Source organism: Stylophora pistillata, chromosome 13 (genome assembly GCF_964205215.1).
Source record: "Stylophora pistillata chromosome 13, jaStyPist1.2, whole genome shotgun sequence".
Taxonomy (NCBI): Eukaryota; Metazoa; Cnidaria; class Anthozoa; order Scleractinia; family Pocilloporidae; genus Stylophora; species Stylophora pistillata.
Genome location: NC_142531.1, coordinates 6,855,001 through 6,873,611, shown reverse-complemented (window position 1 = coordinate 6,873,611; position 18,611 = coordinate 6,855,001). Strand labels below are relative to the sequence as shown.

The window sequence follows — 18,611 nt, the reverse complement described above, 5'->3', positions numbered from 1 at the left end:
TCACTGGAAAAGTTCTTCGTAGAGTGTAAAATTGCGCGGAAAATGAGTTAACTTGCAAATTATTGCTTGAACTAGCCATTGGGTTTTTTGCTTTAGTTGTAATGTAGAAAGAACTTTTTCAGCCAACTAATATTGTAACAAAGGACTTGAACGTTTGGAGTTTGAACGCTGAATTGATGATTTCATCAGTGAAAAATAAGTTTGCTCGACCAAGATCTTGTCAAAATTAATTAAAAGAAACGTGGAGCCAAGAAAGTGCCTAAACCCTTGCCACAAAAAAATTACAACCATCTTGGCCTAGGAGATTAAAAGAAAAAAAATCAATTGAAGATCATTTAGTTGAAACTTCTGATCAATGTTCGTTGAATTATTTTCTGTGCAACTGACAAAAATTTAATCAATGACTGAAAAAGATCTCAGTTTTGCTCGGCAACATGGTAAGCTTTGAGTATTTTCTATAGCTTGCCACGTTGATTATTATTAACGTAGTGTGTTCATATCATCTTGTGCTAAAACTTATCGAGACCAAAATGATTCTTAGAGAGGATCGTTGCTTGAAAAACTGAACTTTAAATTAGCAGGAAAATTTGGAATGAAAGATTGTTTGAAAATTTTTTGCCATGAAATGTTGGCACTAGATGATATTCACATTTTTTTTGGCGGAAAAATTCAAGGGAAGCCATTTTGAATTTTTGTCGAAAAAAGTTGCCAGGGGAAACTTTGTGCAAATTCTACCAAAAAAATAAAGATGACATAAGAACATTGTTAAGTTTATTGACTTTTATTCAACAACAACAATATAGAAATATATTAGTAATAGGAGATAAAGTCTTAAAAACACTTGAAAAAAAAAAGAACGGCGCATGCGTATTTTGGGCGCTTGTATTTTTCTAAGTTTTTTGGCGGGAAAATTTCGCCACTCTAATCGGATGTTACTTACAGAGTTTCAGAAAAACAATTGGCGCATGCGTATTTTAAGTCTTTTAAACAGCTGTTACTTACAGAAATTCCAAAAGAATCTGGGGCATGCGTAATTTTCTAAGTCTTTTGGCAGAAAAATCGAAATTTTTTAAATAGGGGTTGCTATGGAAGAGTTCTTCAGAAAAAAAATTGAGAGCAGTAAAAGTAAATTTTGTTGAATTCGAATTTCTATTCGTGTAACTGTGCGAAAAATCTGATACTCTAGGCAGAAGAAAGACAATTTAATATTTTCAGACGACAGTAAAAACAAAAAATTCCCAGAAAATCAAACGAACAGTCTCGAAAGATTCTCAACGAACAATCTTGAGGCAATTGAGCTCTGGTCAAATTTATTTTCTCCCTCCTATGCTTTAAACTTGTCTTTGAGCTGTAAGGTCATCATCCTCAGGTGTTAGTGCTTGATTGGGACCTTCAGTTATCCGCCATTCAGCTATCTGCAAGAGCTAAGAAACAAACGAATTAACAAAAACATTTTCCATGACAACTTTTAGATCGAATGCATATCAAAGGTTCATCATCTCGCGTAAGCTTACACCCAAGCCTTCTGATTAATCACCACTTGCAAAATTTATCATTATTCGAATTCTGTTCCAACCAGCATGTATTTAACCATGTATTTAACCATGAACGTTATTATCCTTTATCGAGTATTGTTTCACTATGTTCCTTACTCCAAGAGACATTTTGAACCTTTTTCAAACACAATTTGATGTTCCCTGCATTTGCAGATTGCTGTAAGCTGGGTAAAATAGTTATACTATTTAGAAAAGGCTCTCGACACATATTTACATTACAACAAATGCACGAGCGAAGAAAGAATTCCGACACGATATTGTTTTAACTATCGTCAACATTGTTTGTTTTCGATTTTTAAATTAAGTCCTCACGCCCATAGATTTTAATGTCTTTTCATTTTAAGCCTGAAAAACTTTCCTTTTTTTGTTCTTTAAGAATAACCTAAATAAGTAGAAGGTTTAGTGCCTGAGTGGTCTCCAGTTTTTGTAAAGGGATCTTACTTTTAGCGATAGGTCGACATTCCGCGTGTAAACCAAGATGTAAATTTCACTGTGCTAATGTAGAAGACGTCATGGAATTTTAGTGAAGTACTTTTCGTCTCAAGGGATCCAAAATCATCCTAGTGAAATTTGGTTTTAAAACACAGTAATAAAACGAATAAACTTCTCTATGAAATCAGTGAAATTCCAACAAATATCATGGAAAGCAGTCTAAAAATTAAATATTCCTAAACATGCACGCGTGAAAAATAAAATATTTTTCTTAAATCAGTATCACTTCTTCAAAACTCAGACTGATTGTGCGAGTTCAAAGGTCGAGAATCTAGAGAAATCACTTCAGAAGCCAGAAAAAATTATACCATAGCAATGGCGCCTTTGCGCATAAATTAACAAATTCTAAACCTTGTTTAACGTGGAAAACTTATGGCAGAAATCAATAAAAATTCAAAATACGGTTTATGAAGAGGGTAACTAAAATAAAATATCAATGCATACGCTGGTAATTATAAATTACCTTTCCAGAAGAAGATTTCAACTAGGGTAACTGTTCGAGGTTAAGCGTGCTTCAATTTGCCTTTTATCCTGTTCTACCACAGCGCTAATTCAGCCCAAGTTTGTAGAAGACGTACAGTTGCTTAGTTCCAAAGATGGGTTTGGACGTTAAATCGCAGTAGTCATTTTCCTCGCTACAAAACAATGCTGAGATTTCGTACCGGTCGCCATTTCATCCTCGAGCGTCGGAGAGCACGTGAGAGGTTGATCTGCAAGTTATGAATATTAAAATAATATGCTTTATCAAAGACCACAATTCAAAGGTGCCTTTGAAATTTTTTTCTGGATCAAAATAATTCGGAGTTTAATTCAAAAGAGTAAAGGTTGTCAGGTGAGTTTTACTCCAATAGTAGATATTCAAAATCTCCCTGTCCAGCTAAGCTACGGTAAAGCAAAAATATTATGGACTGAAAGAGAAATCAATAATAGGTATGTGGAGGAAGTAAGAAAATAAAGCTGATAAATTTTGGAGAAATAAGAAATATCCAGTCATTCAGACCTTTGTCTCCTTCGAAATACTAAAATAACTATCCAAAAAGAGAAGACAGCTGAATTTTCGCGAGATACTGACGTAACAATTCAAACATGAAGACAGCTATAGTTGTGCGTGAAAATAAGGTAACAATCCACATAAAAAAAAAACAGCTAAATCTAAGCGAGATGCTAACGTAACAATCCAAATAAGAAGACAGCTAAAGTTGCGCGAGATACTAACTTGACAGTGTTAAAAGCAAGACGGCTCAATTTGCGTGGATAGTAAGGTAACAGTCTCAACAAGAGGACAGCATTTGCACAAGAGATTAACGTAAAAAACCAAATGAGACAGGTATATTTGCACGAGAAAAAAACTGCTAAATTTGCGTAAAACCCTAACGTAAAAAACCAAATAAGAAGACTGCTAGGTTTGCGCGAAATAATAACGAAACAATCTAAATAAAAAACAGCTAAATTTGCGCAAGATACTAATGTAACAACAAATAGGAGAGACGGCAAAAATTTGCAGGAGAAGTAACGCAATAATTCAAATAAAAAGACCGCTGAAGTTGCGCACGCTAATAACGTCAAAGTTTAAATAACACAGCTGAATTTGTAAGAGGTACTTATAAAACAATCCAAGTAAGGAAATTGCAAAATTTGCGAGATGCTAAATCCATATACGAAGACTGCTAAATTTGTGCAATATACTAACGTATCAAACCAAATACAAAGACAGCTAAATTTGTGCGAGATACTAACGCAACAATCCAGATACGAAGACTGCTAAATCTGAGCGAAATCATAACGTAACCACTTAAAAATGAAGACTGCTAAATTTGAGCGAGATAATACCAGAGCAAACCAAATATGAAGACAAGTAAATTTGCGCATGATACTAACGCAACAATCCAACTACGAAGACTGCTACATTTGCGCGAGATACTAACGTAACAATCCTAATAATATACATGAAAAAATTACTCAGTTCTGATTGGTTAAGATAAATGCAGTTTTCAGGTAATTCAGTGCAGAAGAGAGTTAATTCAATGCAGAAGAGGGTTACTTAAGCGCAAAGAAAGTAACAAACCAGACATTCTGATTGGTCAATAATCAAACAAACTCACAGAATTACTAAACTCACTGAACAATTCCTTGAACTGTTTGGCCGGACTTTGAACTTTTTTGGGCCTTAAAGATGTGACAAATTAATTTTATCTTATTGTTTTGATCGCACGCAGTTGTTTTGACCGAACGCACAATGTCACTTGTAGGGTTTGAATAAATTATTTCGCCCGTGATGCGCGCGCTTTTCTTCTGCATAGTTATGATAAGCTATCTCGTATTTTTTCATGTATATTATTTTACATAATCACATGATTTTTCTCGTGCCATTTGGAATAAATAAGCACTTGTAAAGACCACAAATTGCACTCGCCCTACGGGCTCATGTTTTGAGTCTAAAAAAATTTACTCGTGCTTATTTATTCCAAATTGCACTCGAAATCATGTGATTACCTATACAAATAAGACGGCTAAATTTGCGCAAGATACTAACGACACAATCCAAATAGGAAAACTGCTAAATTTGCGCGAGATACTGACCCAACATTCTAAATAAGAAGACAGCTATATTTGTGCGAGATACTAATGCAACATTCCAAATATGAAGACTGCTAAATTTGCGCGAGATACTAACGCAACAATATAAATACAAAGACCGCTCAGTTTGCGCAAGATACTAACGTAACAGTACAAACAGGAACCGGACGGCAACATTTGCTCCAAATACTAGCGCAACAATCCAAATAAGAAGAGGGCTACATTTGCGGGAGATACTAGAGAGATTTAGCCGGACGTTTACGTGAAACGGCAGACGTCAGCTTACCCTTTCACGTTTCACGTTTCACGTAAAATAGCGTGAACCTTGCTGCTTTAGCTTCGCGCGAGCTCACGTCATAGTGGATTTGAAGGCGCCCTTGAATGACCGACAAAGAATAGTTTTGCTGCCCCTTTTTCCAGCAATTAACTTCTACTCTGTGAGAGAAAAAGTGAAGAAAATCTTACACACACGACAAACGCGAAACAGCTTACTTTCAGGTGGAAACGGCAAACTGCAACCGGCAAACGCGAAAAGACGATGGCAAAAACAAGGTCACGTGGTCATTCTTGCCGTTCACGTTTTACGTAAACGCGGTACTAAATCTCTCTACTAACCAGAGTTAATAGTTCCCTCTATTAATTCTGTACTAACTCAACAATCCAAATACGACGAATGCTAAATTTGAGATAGTTACTAACGCTACAATCCAAATACAGAAGCTGCTAAATTTACGCAAGGTACTAACGCAACAATAAAATTAGGAAGACTGTTAAATTTGCGCAAGATACTATTGCAACATTCCAAAAACGGAGGCTGCTAACTTTGCGCGAGCTACTAACGCAACACTCCAAATACCCAATAGGTTACATAAAAATCCAAATAAGAACACGGCAAATTGGCGCGAGATAGTAACACAACAATCCAAATAAGAAGACGGCTAAATTTGCGCGAGATACTAACGCAATAATCCAAGAAGGAAGACAACTAAATTTGCGCGAGATACTACAGGGACGTAGATAATAGCCGGAAGCCGGGAAAATTACCCGGCTGTAAACGCGATTTTTCCGCCTGTAAAGCACTACTTCTTTCTCAAAATGTTTTTAAATGTTGTCAGAAGATTGTTATTTATTTATTTCGTTTGTTTATACCTTCATTGCTGTCTTACCTGAACCGAAAGGACTAAAAACACTCCATTTTGTGCGACGATCGCATCATTCGCATCGCATCGTCCATTTTGCAGGCTCAATAGCCAGCGGTATTTGTAATTCATGTATGCGAAATAATGAATAAAAATACCCAAATACCCAAATACCCAAGCCCAAATATCTGCCTATCATTGCTAGATTCCCGCCTGTCAAAAACTTTTGCTACATCCCTGTATTCCAACAATCCAAATACGAGGACGACTAAATTTGAATGAGATACTAAGGCAACAATCCAAATACGAAGACGGCTAAATTTGCATGAGATACTAACGTAATAATCCAAATAGGAAGACAACTAAATTTCCACGAGACTAACACAACAATCCAATTGAGAAGACAACTAAATTTGCGCGAGATACTAACGCAACAATCCAAATACGAAGACGGCTAAATTTGCGCAAAATATTAACGTAACAATCCAAACACGAAAACTGCTAAATATACGCGAGATACTACCGTAAAAATCCGAATAAAAAGACGACTAAATTTGCGCGAGATACTGAAATAAGAATTCAAATAAGAAGACGCCTTTATGAATTTGCGTGAGATACTAACGTAAGATTCCAAATAAGATGACGGCTTAAGTTGCGCGAGATACTAACGCAACAATCCAAATAAGAAGACGGCTAAATTTGCGCGAGATACTATTCCATAATCCAAATACAAAAGCTGCTATCTTTGCACGAGATACTAGCGTAAGAATCCAAATAAGAAGACTGCTAAATTCGCGCGAGATACTAACGGAAATACCAGAACAGGAAACTGCTAAACTTGCGCGAGATACTAACGCAACAATCCAAATGAGAAGACTGCTAAGTTTGCGTAAGATACTGATGCAACATTCCAAATACGAAGACGGCTAAATTTGCGCGAAATACCAACGGAAAAACCAAATCAGAAGACTGCTAAATTTGCGCGAGATACTAACGTAACAATCCAAATAAGAAGACTGCTAGATTCGCGCGAAATATAAACGTAACAATCCAAATACGAAGACTGCTAAATTTGCGCGAGACACTATTCCAGAATCCAAATACAAAAGCTGCTATCTTTGCACGAGATACTAGCGTAAGAATCCAAATAAGAAGACTGCTAAATTCGCGCGAGATACTAACGGAAATACCAGAACAGGAAACTGCTAAACTTGCGCGAGATACTAACGCAACAATCCAAATGAGAAGACTGCTAAGTTTGCGTAAGATACTGATGCAACATTCCAAATACGAAGACGGCTAAATTTGCGCGAAATACCAACGGAAAAACCAAATCAGAAGACTGCTAAATTTGCGCGAGATACTAACGTAACAATCCAAATAAGAAGACTGCTAGATTCGCGCGAAATATAAACGTAACAATCCAAATACGAAGACTGCTAAATTTGCGCGAGACACTATTCCAGAATCCAAATACAAAAGCTGCTATCTTTGCACGAGATACTAGCGTAAGAATCCAAATACGAAGACTGCTAACTTTGGGCGAGATACTAACGTAAAATCTAAATAAGAAGACTGCTAAATTTGCACGAGATACTAACGTAACAATCCAAGTAAGAAAACTGCTAAATTGGCACGAGATACTGACGTAACAATCCAAGTAAGAAAACTGCTAAATTTGCGCGAGATACTAACGTAACAATGCAAATATGAAGACTGCCAGATTTGCGCCAAAATATAAACGTAACAATCCAGATACGAAGACTGCTAAATTTGCGCGAGATACAGACGCAACAATCCAAATAAGAATACCGCCAAATTTGCGCGAGATACAAACGTAACAAGCCTAATAAGAAGACAGCTAAATTTACACGAGATACTAACGCAACAATCTAAATAAGAAGACAGCCAAATGTGCGCGATATAATAACGTAAAAGACAAATAAGAACACGGTTAAAATTGCGCGAGCTACTAACGTAACAATCCAAATAAGACAGCTAAATTTGCGCGAGATACTAACGGAATAACCAAATGACAAAACTGCTAAATTTGCGCGAGCTACTAACGTAACAATCCAAATAAGAATACTGCTAAATCTGCGCGAGATACTAACGTAAAATCTAAATAAGACGACTGCTAAATTTACGCGAGGTACTAACGTAAAATCTAAAAAGACTGCTAAATTTGCGTGAGACACTAACGTAACAATGCAAATAAGAAGACCGCTAAATTTGCGCGAGAAACTAACGTAACAATCCAAGAAAGAAGACTGCTACATTTGCGCGAGATACTAACGTAACAATGCAAATAAGAAGACTGCTAAATTTGCGCGAGATACTAAAGTAAAATCTAAATATGAAGACTGCTAAATTTGCGGGAGATACTAACGCAACAATCCAAATAAGAAGACTGCTAAATGTGCGCGATATAATAACGTAAAAGACAAATAAGAACACGGCTAAAATTGCGCGAGATACTAACGGAACAATCCAAATGAGAAGACAGCTAGATTTAAGCGAGATGCTAACGTAAAAACCAAGTAAGAAGACTGCTAAATTTGTGCGAGATACTGACGTAACAATCCAAGTAAGAAGACTGCTAAATATGCGCGAGATACTAACGTAACAATGCAAATATGAAAACTGCTAAATTGGCGCAAGATGTTGACGTAACAATCGAAGTAAGAACACTGCTAAATTTGCGCGAGATACTAACGTAACAATCCAAATATGAAGACCGCTAATTTTGCGCGAGATACGAACGTAAAATCTGAATAAGACAGCTAAATTTGCGCGAGATACTAACGTAGCAATCCAAATAAGAAGACGGCTAGATTTGCGCGAGGTACTGACGTAACAATCCAAATAAGACGGCTAGATTTGAGCGAGATACTAAGGTAAAAATTAAATAAGAAGACGGCTAAATCTGCGCTAGATAGTAACGTAGCAATCCAAATAAGAAGACGGCTAAATTTGCTCGAGATACTAACGTAACAATCCAAATAGGACAGCTAGATTTGCCCGAGGTACTAACGTAAAAATCAAATAAGAAGACAGCTAAATTTGCACGAGATACTGACGTAAAATCTAAATAAGAAGACTGCTAAATTTGCGCGAGATACTAACGTAGAATCTAAGTAACACTGCTAAATTTACGCGAGATACTAATGTAACAGTCCAAGGAAGAAGACTGCTAAATTTGCGCGAGATGCTAACGTAACAATGCAAATAAGACTGCTAAATTTGCGCGAGATACTCACGTAACAATCCAAGAAGACTGCTAAATTTGCACGAGATACTAAGTTAAACGTAACAATGCAAATATAAAGACTGCTAAATTGGCGGGAGATACTGACGTAACAATCCAAGTAAGAAGACTGCTAAATTCGCGCATATGATACATGATACTAACGTAACAATGCAACTATGAAGACTGCTAAATTTGCGCGAAATACTAACGTAACAATCCAAATAAGGAGACGGCTAAATTTGCGCGAGACTCTAACGTAACAATTCAAATACGAAGACTACTAAATTTGAGCAAGGTACTCACGCAACAATCCAAAGAAGAAAACAGCTAAATTTGCGCAAGATACTAACGTAAGAATTCAAATGCGAAGACAACTTAGTTTGCGTAAGATACTAACGTAACAACTTAAATAAGAAGACAGCAAAATTTACGTAACAATCCGAAGACCAAAACTGCTAAATTTGCGCAAGTTTCTAACGTAACAATCAAAATACAGCCAAATTTGAGCGAAATACTAACGTAACAATGCAAATATGAAGACTGCTAAATTTGAGCGAGATAGTAACGTAAAATGTTAATAAGACTGCTAAATTTGCGCTAGATACTGACGTAACAATCCAAGTAAGACTGCTAAATTTGCGCGATACTAACGTAACAATGCACATATGAAGACTTCTAAATTTGCGCGAAATACTAACGTTAATTCTAAATAAGAAGACTGCTAAATTTGCGCGAGATACTAACGTAGCAATCTAAATAAGTCACCTAGATTTGTGCGAGATAATAAGGTAAAAACCAAATAAGACGGCTAAATTTGCGCGACATACTAACATATCAATCAAAATAAGAAGATGGCTAAATTTGCGCGAGATACTAACGCAACAATCCAAATAAGACTGCTAGATTTGCGCGAAATACTAACTTAACAATGCAAATATGAAGACTGCTAAATTGGCGCAAGATGTTGACGTAACAATCGAAGTAAGAAGACTGCTAAATTTGCGCGAGATACTAACGTATCAATCTAAGTAAGACGACTGCTAAATTTTCGCGAGATACTAACGTAACAATCTAAATTAGGAGACGGCTAAATTTGCGCGAGACTCTAACGTAACAATTCAAATACGAAGACTGCTAAATTTGAATAAGATACTCACGCAACAATCCAAATAAAAAGACAGCTAAATTTGTGCAAGATACTAACGTAAGAAATCAAGTACGAAGACTGCTAAGTTTGCGTAAGATATTAACGTAACAATCCAAATAAGAAGACAGCTAAATTTGCGCAAGATACTAACGTAACTAGCCAAATACGAAGACTGCTAAATTTGTGCCACATACTAACGTAACAATCCAATACGAAGACCGCTAAATTTTCGCGAGATAATAACCGAACAATCCAAATACGAAGACTTCTTAAGTTGAGCGAGATACTAACGGAGTAATTCAAACAATCCAAATAGGAGGACAGCTAAATTTGCGCAAGATACTAAAGCAACAATCCAAATGAGAAGACAACTACATTTGCGTGAGATACCAACATAAAAGTCTCAATAAGAAGAGAATTAAATTTGAGCAAGATAATTAACTACCATTTCAAATAGGACGACAACTATATTTACGCGGGATACTAAACATCGCAATCCAAACAACTTAGGTTCATTAGCGGAAGAAACTCGCGTAACTATCTAAAGAAGAAAACCTGTACATTTACACGAGATAGAAACGTAACAATCATAATAAAGAGAAAGCTAAATTTGTGCGAGATATCGCCACTTGTAAATATATCAACGACGTACTCCAATATCCTAGAAACAATCAATATGAAAGCATCAACATGAACAATCTGTGGAATTTGCCGAAAAAAATGCCAGAGACTACTGTAACAATAGTTGTGATCTTATTCATTAATACTTTCATTTCAATTAGTTTCACACTTCATAGATTCAATCAGCCTTGATACAAATTATCCCCCCTGAGTTACTTTGGTTGATGAGTTTTTCACATACTTTGAAGTTTATTGAGAAGACATGAAGCTCAGCTCTCCATCAAGATAAGCTACATAAACAAACTCTAAGCAGCACGGAATTGGTTCTCTCTCAATTCTAACCCTAATTGAAGTGATGAACATGTAACTTCTCCCTATAATATCCCTACATTATCCAGCAAACAGGTAATGAGAATGCTTAAACTTATCAGGTAGAAGTTGTTCCCTTGATTGAACACCAAATTCTCATAACCAATTTACAAGGAAATGTATAGCAGCTAGAGGAGAGAATTTACAATTAGGTCATGGGAGTTAAAGGTTTAAATACTGATTCCTCATTGCAGTGTTCTCCTTTTTGTGCGATCACTGCTAAAGTTTACTGCCAGAGATACTTCTCATAGGCCTGATTTCCTCCCAGAGAAGAGTCTCTTTGGGGAGGAGCAAGGGCTCCGGTTCCCAAACAGGGGCTGGTGATTGAGCCTTTACTTCTTATTAACGCCTAAAATTGCTTGGATTCTTGAAAATTTAACAGGTAGCAGGGCCAGACACTGACTTTTCAACTTACTAGCCAAGTGGCTGGTGACAACCTAGATGTTATGACAATTTTAGTTTGTTTACGAGCCAAACCGGCCAAAACTGAATTTCTACTAGTCAGTGGCTAGTTGGCTGCCATTGGTGTTGTTGCCGTTGTTGCCCTGGGTAGAAAGATAGCTCTAATAGTTTAAAAATTTTTATACCTGGGAAAACATTGCATGGCTAAATATAGTGAAATTGTGTCACACACACACAAAAATAAAATAAAGGTACATGGGGGGAAGGGTTCTTAACTCTGTTTTAAGAAAAACTGTACTAAGTCTTGTAAACTCAGGGCTTGACACTAACGGTAGCTCACTAGCCACAGACTAGTAGAAATTCAATTTCCACTAGCCAGTTTGGCTTGTAAACTGACTGAAATTGTCATAACATCTAAAAACATCTAAAAACATCTAAGATGTCACTAGCCACTTGGCTGGTAAGTTGAAAAGTTAGTGTCAAGCCATGAAACTGTCATTTGATCAAACAAACTCACCTGTTCAAGATATGTGCTCCATCAAGGATTCTTTAGGTGTCCAGCATTGTTCCAGTCCTGATCGTGTTGTTCATATTGCATGCCTATTAAAGAAAAATCATCTTAATTAATTAGAGAGCCCCATCAATGAAATGTTCTTTCATTTACCAAATATACCATCAGACTACAAACAAAAGTATTCAAACTCACTGATGCAAACAAGGTCAAAATGAAAGCTATCTCAGGAAATTTGTCAAGAGTTTTATGTACCAAGTTAAAGCTCCTAAAATCCACCTGATTTATTTCAGAGCACTTTGATCTAAGTGTACAAATTACCTGCAAACTGTCTGTTTTATTTCTTAAGTTTGAATTTTCATTGGTGAGATTTTCCTTTGCTGCGATTGCCATTTATCACTACAGGCAAATCCTGATAACTCAAATGCTCATGAACTACTAACCTCGTGCTAACTCAAACCAAAATTGATTTCCCCTGGATTTCCATCATACATTTACTGCAATTTTACCCTTAGTAACTCAAACCTCCCACTAACTCAAAGCAACTTTTGTTTCCCTTCTGGTCATTCCCTACATATTATTACCTTCATACAGTAACTCACAACTTTTCTGTCAATATGTGACAAATCAAAACAAACAGTGTACTAAAGACTGAAATATTTGTTACATTGTGATTTCTGCAGTAATTTAGTGTTCGATGTTTCACTTGATTTCTTTATAATAAGAAATATTATAATATTAGGTGCTTTAACTTGGTACATAAAATGTACACTGTATGAACAGATAAAAAAATACCATTTTCCCCTTATTTTTGGTCCTTTGTTTTCAACCCTGATAACTTGAACCTTTTTCAATTTTCCTTGAAGGCTTCAGCTATTGGGATTCAACTGTGCTTTGGTTTTGGTTTTTTTTTTTGGTACTCAAATCCAATCCTTATATTTTCATTTTTAACCATCCTCATTCCTTTTTCAGGTAATTCTCTAATACTAAATTGACTCAGATTATCATGATGCACAAATACACCTTGTAGCTCTTTAAAAATTTCCATTGGACAAGGATTAGTTTTTTAAGGAGGATCTACACTTACATGATTAAAGACAATTTACCCAAAATAGCCACAAAGTGTCCAGAGAGATTTACAAGACTATAACTAGGCTGTAATCTGTTTCCTGTTGGTCAGGTCGGTCAGTCTTGACTGCTACCAGTAACCATGAATCCGGTACCACCCGTTGCATGATGGGTCAGACTGTCCGTGACTAAACCGACCACCCCACTTCAAGTGAGGTGTGGAGGGTGAAACTGGGTGTCCTTACAGAACCAAAAACAACATCTGTCAAAGGTCTGTGGTGGACCACTCCCAGTTGGTGCCCCATGGCAGCACTTAAGGGCAGTGATAGACAAACCTATCTCCCAGCCAGCCACTGCAGCATGAAAGAAACGCCAGCTTGTCTTGACCTGTTCTTGCCGCTGGATTACATTCCCGCCCTGCTGAGAGAGTGATTCTGGTAAGGCGAAAGCCAGTATTACTTAACCCATTTGCATGCAGTTCCATGGATAAATGGTAACAAAATAGTTTCCCATACCGGCTCGAATGTCGCCTGGGTTAACAAGGTTCGTGCTGGCTCGTTCCCGCTCCGATGACCAGTAGAAAGTAAGCTAGGATGCAAGAATAACAACAGGCAATTTCTGAGATTAGCTGAATGGAATGTAAGAACCCTTCTAGACAGAGCTAACTCAAAAAGACCAGAGCGTCGGACAGCGCTTGTTGCAAAAGAGCTGAGCAGATACGACATTGATATTGCCGCTCTAAGTGAAACTCGATTGGCTCTACATGACAGCATGACAGATAATGGCTACACAAAGTCATTCTTCTGAAGTGGTAGGGAAGAAGGTGAAAGAAAAGAAGCTGGAGTTGGATTAGCAATCAAAAATTCAATCGTTCAAAGACTGGAACAAGAACCAACACCAATCAATGACAGAATCATCACCATGCAACTGCCTCTGCAGAGAAACATCTATGCTACAATTATCAGTGCCTATGCTCTGACAAGGACAAACCCTGAAAAGAACAAAGAAGAATTTTATAACAGACTGAGGAGAACCGTGAAGGAGGTCCCTACCACTCATTATAGCAGGTGATTTCAATGCAAGGGATGGATGTGAGCAAAATAACTGGCTCAGAGTAATTGGCTTACAAGGGATCGGAAAGTGTAACTCAAATGGTGAACTCTTACTGGCAATCTGCTCTGAGTACAAGCTAGTAATCACTAACACCGTCTTCAAACACAAGCATAATCACAAAACTACCTGGATGCATCCTCGGTCAAAGCATTGGCACCTATTAGATTATGGGATAACACGGCAGAGCGATCAGAAAGATGTGTTGGACACTAGACCAATGAGAGGGGCTGACTGCTTGACAGATCACAACATGATTTGATCTACACTCACTTTGGTACTCATGAGGACAGCCACTGACAAGACCAAAGGAAAATCAACATCCAAGATGAATGTGGCTAAGTTGCGAAATGAGAAAATAGGCAGGGCATTCTAGAAGCAAACAAACAAGATCATGGAAGATAAGTATGATGAAAACCTGGATTTAGAGGAGCAGTGGGACAGGTTGAAGACCACTGCCAACGAAACAGCTGGAGATATCCTTGATAAACCAGACCGAAACACCAAGACTGGTTTGATGAGAGTGATGTTGAGCTTAACACCTTGCTTGGCGAATGAAATAAGGCTAAAGCAAACGAGCTAAAAAGAAAAACATGAGTGAGCAGGGATGTGGCATCCCTGCTGAGGTTTGGAAGTATGGTGGAATAAAGTTCAAAGAGAGACTTTACGATCTGATTGTTGATATCTGGACAAAAGAACAAATGCCACAAACATTGTGGATGCAAACATTGTGCCTATCTTCAAGAAGGGCAACAGGAGAGACTGTGGCAATTACAGAGGAATCTCACTTCTGTCTATGGCTGGAAAAATAATGGCTTGCATTATCCTCAACAGATTAAATAACAAGATAACTCCTAACATCTTGCCCGAGACTCGGTGCAGATTTCAAAGCAACCGAGGTACCATCGACATGATCTATAGCCTGCGGCAGATCCAAAAGAAATGTATAGAACAAAATATGCAACTGTATGCTGTATTCATAGACTTTACTAAAGCCTTTGATACAGTGTCAAGAGAAGGCCTCTGGATAATACTAAAAAAGTTTGGATGTACAGACAAATTCATCAACATGATCAAAGCTCTACATGAAGGGATGCAGGCCCAAGTAGTTCAAGGTAAAGACATCTCCAAGAAATTTGCAGTGACTGTCACAAAATGGTGTTAAGCAGGCCTGTGTGCTTGCACCTACATTATTCTCATTATACCTAACAGCAATGTTCAAAGTAACATTTAGGAATTTACATGAAGGAACTTACATTCAGATAAGACATGGGGCAGATCTCTTCAATGTGTCTCACTTCAAGGCAAAAACTCACACTACTAGGTACTTAGTTCGAGAGATCCTGTTTGCTGGTGATACTGCCCTGGTGGCTCACAATGCTGCAGATATACAACTACTTGTTGAGGAGTTTGCCAGGGCTGCCGCTCAATTCAGCATGAAGATGAATATCAAGAAGACAGAATGCCTGTTCCAACCAGTCAAACTACTTAACCCTCCACCTGGACCAGAATCAATCATGGTAAACCCGGAGCCACTTGTACAAAGCACTGATTTTACCTACCTTGGAAGTTCAGTCTCGAACACTGCTAGAATAGACAAGGAGATTCAGAATAGAATGGGGAAGGCAAGTGCTGCTTTTGGTAAACTCCAACACCAGCTGTGGAAAAACAAACACGTTTCCATGTGAGTGAAGTGCAAAGTCTATGGAGCAGTGGTACTATCAAGCCTCCTTTATGGATCAGAAGTATGGACAATATACAGGTCACAGTCTGGGGGGGGGTACTCCCTTATAAGGGCTTAATGGGGACGTGCGGCCAGCCAGGGTATGTTTTTCGAGATTTTTGTCTTAAACAGGGTATCGAATTTATCATTTTTTGTCTTAATCAGGGTATCGATTTATCAATTTTTGTCTTAAACAGGATATCTTTTCTTGGAAGATAAACAGCAAAATTTTTACAAGCTCTAATTTTAATTAATATTGAATTCCTTTGATTTTGGCATTGATACCAGGCACATTAAATGTCTTAAACAGGGTATCCAAAATCGGAATTCTGTCTTAAACAGGGTTGGAAAATCAGCAATATTTGTCTTAAACAGGGTCAGGGCATGAGGGGCCGCGCTGCACCTCCCCACCCTGGAATATATCGAGTACCCCCCGGGGGTCACAGGTTAAGAAACTACATGCCTACATGATGAGACAGCTGAGAGACATCATGAACATCAAATGGACCAATAAAATCAAAAATGAAGAAATCCTACTCCGCGCAGACCTGCCAAGCATGACTGACATACTGATTGAGAAAAACCTTAGATGCTTAGGACACGTGCACAGGATGGAAAACGACCGGCTCCCCCCGACAAATGCTCTACTACCAGCTCTATGAAGGAATCAGAAACCAAGGAAGACCTAGACTCAGATACAAGGATGTAAAAACAAAATATGAAGTGGAGACACATGGACCAAAAATCCTGGCAGACTACAGCCAATAACTGAACAGCATGAAGAAATGCTATCCAACCAAAGCCGAATCCATAGGACAGTCATAGTCGCATCGACTGATTTCAAGAGAGAGAGAATCTGTTTCTAACCCTTAACACCCTAACATCAATATGCATGATTCTAACAAGCAATGTATCAAATGCAGTTACTGATGGCATTTTCTTCAGCTTCATTGACCATGTTTTCAATCTCTCTCCTTGAATTTCACCCTTTCACTCTCAAGATTTCATTAGTAATTCAACTTACTGTCTGCCACACAGTTCTTTTGATGTTGGTCCAAAGAATTTGAAATTGGGTCAACTAATAATCACCCTCAAGGCTGTAGTCTAGCAGTGCCCAGTGGCCCCTAGCACCCTACTTTCGCTCTTGGGCGACTAAAGAATCTTGGTTTTTTCATAAAAAGCATATGCTGGGCACCCTGGATTTCACAGTTTCAAAGCACTGGGCTCCATTCTATTTTTCTTTAAGCACAGCCTTGACCCTAATTGACAGATATTAATTCCCATCACTTATCAGGGCTCAAATTTAATTTTTGGAACACCAACCCTTTGGGTCAGTAGACATCTTTTTTAACTAACCAAATTAAAAAGTTTGGTATCCAAGCTCACAAGTTACAATATCTCAAATATTCAACATTTTGATAATAACAACTAGGACAAACTAAAGAGTAGCTGAAATTGCATGGTGACCTTAAAAACGTTGACAATTATGCACTTATTTTATTTCCCTCTTGTTTACCATGATTAGTCACGAACAGTACGTCTACAGCACATTCTCTAAAAATAGTTTGAGTTGATTTAACAACTTGAGTATTCTAAGTATTCCTCTGAGAGTCAGGTCTACGTGTTCTTAGTCTTCAAGTCCACCAGTGTTTAAATATGTTAGAAAATTTTACTAACCATGTCAGGTTAGCTGGACACATTTTTAGTAACCAAACATTGAAAATTACTAACCATTGGTTAATGGGTTACCGTTAATTTTGAGCCCTGCTATGCTCACTACACATTGTCTCAACTTTGTAAGGAGAAATTCTGTCTTGTGGGAGTTGAAGGGTTGCCACTGGGAACCAAAAGAGAATTTAAACTTTTCGAATCTTGTGGCTTTGCAACTTTCTCTTCTTCATTGCTAGATGTTTAACACTGGTTCCATGAGCTTAGTGGAAAGTTTGTGCCAATTTTTTTTTTAATTTTTGTGGTTTAGGCACTTTGGTTTCACTGCTGAAGATGTATTGCTTATTGATTGCAGGGTTCTCGGACTTTTTCAGGAACCAATTCAAGGACTTTCAAGGACTTTTTAAGTCATTTTCAAGGACCTTGACTATTAAATTCAAGGACCTTTTGCATCAAATAGGAGCTAATAGCGATAAAAGACATTGCTCTTTATTGTTAAAAGTAACTGATAAAAGTCCAACAAGCGTGACTTCAAGCATGCACATCAGAGTGGTCACACACTAGGTAACCAAGGTTATTTTCAATGCACCAATCAGGTACAAAATATATAAAAAAATCATGTGTCAAACATCATAATTGGATGCTAGATTCGAAAGGGAAACTTGTTTTTGTGATTTGTGTTAGAAACTTAACTTTCAACACCAAAAACAAAAGAAAACTGTGACTTTGATTCGTCTGCACTTATTTTCAAGGACTTTTCAGAAATTTTCAAGGACCTGAGTCTAAATTCAAGGGTTTTCAAGTCCTTGAAACAAAAAAATTAAATTCAAGGATTTTAATAATAATAATAATAGTAAGTCTTTATTAAGCATTCTAAACAACAAACGTGTTTAGTTACAATGATATTAACTAAGCAAGTATAAAACTGATTAACTAACTAGATTACTAACTGACTGACTAACAAGAGTACAAGCATCT

At 37.4% G+C, this 18,611-nt stretch overlaps 1 long non-coding RNA gene across 9 annotated transcripts in view; it reads right to left on the bottom strand.

Moving 5' to 3' along the window:
* Window positions 1-749: 749 nt before the first annotated feature.
* The window catches only part of LOC111345593 (uncharacterized), a 19,748-nt gene continuing 1,886 nt past the window's right edge, over window positions 750-18,611 (bottom strand). For 2 of the 9 annotated variants that reach the window (XR_015994715.1, XR_015994716.1), the window contains 6 exons: window positions 15,805-15,900; window positions 13,648-13,720; window positions 13,152-13,549; window positions 12,071-12,153; window positions 2,512-2,758; window positions 750-1,424 (listed from right to left, as the gene is read on the bottom strand). This is a non-coding gene — a long non-coding RNA (uncharacterized LOC111345593). Of the gene's footprint in view, window positions 1,425-2,511; window positions 2,759-12,070; window positions 12,154-13,151; window positions 13,553-13,647; window positions 13,721-15,804; window positions 15,901-18,611 lie in introns of all 9 variants that reach the window. The other 7 variants (XR_015994718.1, XR_015994720.1, XR_015994719.1 and 4 more) reach the window with 5 other exon arrangements.